The sequence below is a fragment of the Myotis davidii genome, unplaced genomic scaffold (assembly GCF_000327345.1).
Source record: "Myotis davidii unplaced genomic scaffold, ASM32734v1 scaffold438, whole genome shotgun sequence".
In the NCBI taxonomy this organism is placed as follows: domain Eukaryota; kingdom Metazoa; phylum Chordata; class Mammalia; order Chiroptera; family Vespertilionidae; genus Myotis; species Myotis davidii.
This window is the reverse complement of record NW_006290031.1, coordinates 5,767,490-5,772,405: the sequence shown is the minus strand read 5'-3', so window position 1 is coordinate 5,772,405 and position 4,916 is coordinate 5,767,490. Positions and strand designations below refer to the sequence as shown.

General features: G+C 38.3%; 1 protein-coding gene across 1 annotated transcript in view; it reads left to right on the top strand.

Moving 5' to 3' along the window:
* SPATA5 (spermatogenesis associated 5) overlaps positions 1-4,916 on the top strand; it is a 255,913-nt gene that overhangs the window by 79,503 nt on the left and 171,494 nt on the right. The window lies entirely within an intron of this gene.

The window sequence follows — 4,916 nt, the reverse complement described above, 5'->3', positions numbered from 1 at the left end:
TAATGGCCTGGCCACTGCCCCCTGGTAGCCTAACAGAGGGAGGCCCAGGCCACTGGCTGGTGGCGATCAATCAGGGGGCTCCATGATTACCCCAAAGAAGGTGGCCCAGGCTGGCCACCTATTGATTCTGTGAGGAATGGGGCTCTCTCCTCCCTCCTGTCAGGGGCCGGGGTGCAGGTGAATGGGGTTCCTGGCTGGCAGGCCACTGACAGCAAGCTATCCAACAGCAGATTCTGTGAGGAATGGGGCTGCCTCCTCCCTACTATCAGGGTCTGGTCTGAAGGCCGGACTCAGCACTTCCATGCTCTGCTCCGAGGGTGGGTTCCTGCCTGAAACCTCACCTTGAGGGCGGGTTCCTGCCTGAAACTTTGCCCTCTGGGAAACAGCTGGGGGAGGGCGCAGCCCTTTCCAAGACGACCCCTGCAGGACTGACTTCCTTCTGGTTGGTCGTGACATGATGTTATACCCAGGGTTTTTATATAAGTTGATCATCATAAAAACCCCAGGAGGTGTAGGTCCTATTCCCACCTCCATTCTGCAGGTGAGACAGCTTAGACATTTAGATGTGTAAATACCTTACTCTGTCATGTGTCACTAGTAGCAGAGCTGGGATTTGAATTCAGATATTTTCACTCCAGAGCAGATACTCTGAGCCACTTTCTGAGTTGACTACCGCAACACAGATTCCAGGACTCCAGGTCTAAGTCGTTAACTAGCTTACCTTTCATGCTTGTATTTAGTGTGCATTTTCTCAGTGACTTACATTAGTAATGACCCTGGTCATCTAACTGGGCTGGTGTTAGACTCCTTTCAAGCACACAGTCATTCACCCATTCAGTAAATATTTATTGAATGCTATTTTAGCAGGAAGCTTGATGTTGGGGATAAAACAGTGAATAGGACCTAAGGCAATTTTCTTAACCTCTCTAAGCCACAGTTTCTTCATTTGCAAATTGGAGTTAATAGCAACAAATTCTAGGTTGTTGGAATTAAATACATGTAAAGTGTTTCCCATGGTACATGTGATTTTGTAACTGCTTAAAAACTTTAGTGTTTCTTATAATTTCTGCATAGATTTTTTAATAATAATAATTTCATATAGATAGGAATATAGTGCTAGAGATAAAAATGTATCCTGCCCAACAGAGTTTATATTCTAGTGGAGGAAACTGAAGTATTTTGGAAATGAGAAAAAGTATTCTGGAGGTGTCAGGCACTATGACATTTAGTTAATCTAAGATGCCATTGGTTGAAAGACAGGTTATTATTTTATGTACCATTACTGAAGAAAAGTGCAGCTTTAAACTATGAAATGGTACTGAGAAATACCAACTCCAGGAGACATGTTGATTTCAAAAATTTTAAATATGAAAAATGTTTGTGTTTTAGAAATAGAAAAAGTATTGTTATTTGTGTGAAAGAGAAGATGATCTCTTCTATTTTATAAAACTAATGCTATTATATAAAAAACCATTTGGGGTATTGTTTTATGACTGGAATGTAAAAAAGATGATTATATGAAAAAATGGAAAGGATTAAATTTTCAGTTAAAAACTGACAGACTAAATAGTATCTTCTGTGAGGTTTGAAGAATCTGTGGTATCAATGACTGTTGTCTTGTATGGCTGTTCCTGCACTTAATAGTCCAGAATGGGTTTTCACTTGGAGTGGTTGGGGAAAACAGTAAGGAATTCTGAACTAGTTTTCCTTGTAAATGAGGATTCCAGGCTTAGCAGCATTCTGAGAAGAGCTCTGGGTTTTAAAATAATGGTCAGGAAATGGGGTGGCCTCTTTTGCAGCACATTCAAATTTCAGGTGAATGCATGACACTAAGCACTGTGGAAGGAATTTTTGTAGGCATTGTTTCTCTAAATGACATTTTTCAAGGAGGGTTCTGAATTGTTTTAATGTGATTTTTATAGTGGTTTTAAAATTTTCATAAAATCATAAAATTTTATAGCTGGAAAATTTCTTAGAAGTCATCTAGTTCAAGTTTTTATTCTTCAGAAGGAACAAAAGCCCCTAAAATTTAAGAGAAAGGCACATAACATCTTTGTGGCCTGGACAAGACCAGAGCTCACGTCTTCTGATTTAGTGCCCTTTGAACATCTTCTTACTATCAAGATTTGGGTGTATTTATATCTGGATAAAAATTACCTAACTATATAAAGAACATTGCTATGCTTAACAAACTCTAACAAAAACCACTTATTAAAAATTCTAAACGTTATTATTTTGTATATTTCTTTCAAGTTTCTAAATTCAGTGCCTGTTTTCTGGTATGCATAGTTTTCAAATTAGTAAACTTTTAATATTAAACAGAAATGCTGAAGACATAGCAAAAGAAGAAATGGAAAGTGTGTAACTTTTTAAAAAAATATATATTTTATTGATTTTTTACAGAGAGGAAGGGGAAGGGATAGAGAGTCAGAAACATCGATGAGAAAGAATCATCAATCAGCTGCCTCCTACACACCCCTCACTGGGGATGTGCCCGCAACCAAGGTACATGCCCTTGACCGGAATCGAACCTGGGACCCTTGAGTCCGCAGGCCGACGCTCTATTCACCGAGCCAAACCGGTTAGGGCAGTGTGTAACTTTTTTTTTATTTTAATAGTTTCATGACATGTAGGAGAGTTCTATGAATATTTAGTGTTTTGTTTGTGCTAAGTACTGTAGCATATAGAGTAAAGGTCTGACTTTTCAAGGCAAGGCCTATTGTAGCATTGACTAGGAACTGGGAATTTTTTGTTGTCATAGGACAGGTAGTTGCTCGTGTTCTATCTGTCTTGCCTTTAAAAATGAAAGTTTGGTTGTGTTTTACATCACCAAGAGAATCGTTATAGGAAATGCTTGTGTTCAGAGTAGTATTTCTTTGGCTAGCCTTTTTTAGATCACTTTTAGGTTTCTTCCAAGCCTGAATAATGGCCATGGGAGGTGTGAGAGAGAGATTTTTAAAAAAATATATATATATTTTATTGATTTTTTTTTACACAGAGGAAGGGAGAGAGAGAGAGAGTTAGAAACATTGATGAGAGAGAAACATCGATCAGCTGCCTCCTGCACACCTCCTGCTGGGGATGTGCCCGCAACCAAGGCACATGCCCCTGACCAGAATCGAACCTGGGACCCTTAAGTCCGCAGGCCGATGCTCTATCCACTGAGCCAAACCGGTTAGGGCAAGAGAGCGAGATTTTAAGAAACATATTAAGATGCCCACCACTTGGAACTGTTTATGACATTTTGAAATGTATCCTAAATAAACATTGAAAATTTTAAATTGGATAATTGAGATGTTGTCTATAATTTAGAAATCATATGAATAGATGATAGGGCATATTATTTTATTGAAAGAGTTGAATAGGAAATGAATATATAATTTTTGTGAAGTATGGAGTATTGAAAAATAAAAATCAGTGTACTAATGACTACATAGCAGTGATATTTCTGTTAGTACCTATTTTTGGCTTTGGTGGGGGGCATACATTCTCTACTGAAACTCTTCATTCTTTGCTACTGTAGTGCAAGAGGCTCTAGTGAGTATGTGATCAAATAGGAAATCAGTCGGCTGGCCAGATTTAGTCTGTGGCTGTAGTTTGCTGGCCTGTTCTAAGATATAAAGTCCCTTTGGTCCGTGGCACCATGTGACTTTTGAATCTGAATAATTTAGAAAAATGGCTTGACCTCTTATGGGAAAAGAGAGTTAATGTTTTGGGAAAGTCTAGCTTCAATTTTCTACAGCTGAACATTTCCCCCCATTGTCATGTTGCCTATCTCTAGCAGATAGTAAAGTTTTATAAAATCATTTCATTATGTTGGTGATTACACATTTGTTTTAAAACTTTTTCTGGGAGTTGATTTCCTAGGATGTCAGTTTTATGGGTTTTGTTTCCTACTGTAGCTTTGAAATTCAGCCAAGAATATTTCTCAGCCCATAAAACATTTTCACTGTGCTATTCTCTGCCTAGCTCTCAATGATTTGTGGAAATAAAGGGCAAGGCAGCATGGGTAATGGGAATCCAAAGAATTCCCTTCACCTCATCATCCACATTATTTATAGCCACTGTTTCCTCCTACAACAAATAGCAAATTGGACAAGTGTGAGTTCACCACTTTCTGTTTAGAAGTGTCCTATTGGAGGGTATCAGTAATGAGTTTCTGAAAACCGATATTTTTATAAAAAATAATGAATTAAATATCTTTACTTAGGTACTACCTAATACCATCACAGAACCATAGACTTCTGAAGCTAGAAGGATTTATATAATATCTAATATAACTTCCTCATTTATACATGCCAATGATTATGAAGTCCTTAAGGGGACAGTAATATCTTTATTCTCTTATCTCAGCTTTCTAGAGCAATGTCTTCCAAAGAAGCACCACACATTCATTTTTCAAATAAGGCAGTGATGGTGCAGAGAACCTATAGATTGGATTCACTAAGTTGGTTGTTCTCAGAATCTGAGCTCGGCATGTTTTAGTGTTATTTTAAAAAAATTAAACACTGGGACTGTCTTGGGGAATTTTGTGGCCTGCGTTTATGTGCATAGAAGCATCATCGTCTTCATTCTAAAGAAGCCTTTGTAAGGTTTGGAATACATTCACCTGTTAAAGAGCTCCGAAAAGAATTAATGAAGTACTAAGCAATGCTTTTTCAAAAAAATTCTAGATCATAGGCCTTTGGGATATAATTAGGTTTACATGAGGTCATGTGGGTGTGGCCCTCATGGGGGGATTAATGTCCTTTTAGAAGAAACACCAGAGACCTTGTTTTCTATTTCTCTCTGCCATGTGAGGACACAGCAAGAAGGCGGCCATCTATAAGCCAGGAAGATTGGCCAATCATGCTTTCCCAAATATATTTGTAATCTGCTGTGTGTGTGTGTGTGTGTGTGTGTGTGTGTGTGTTTGA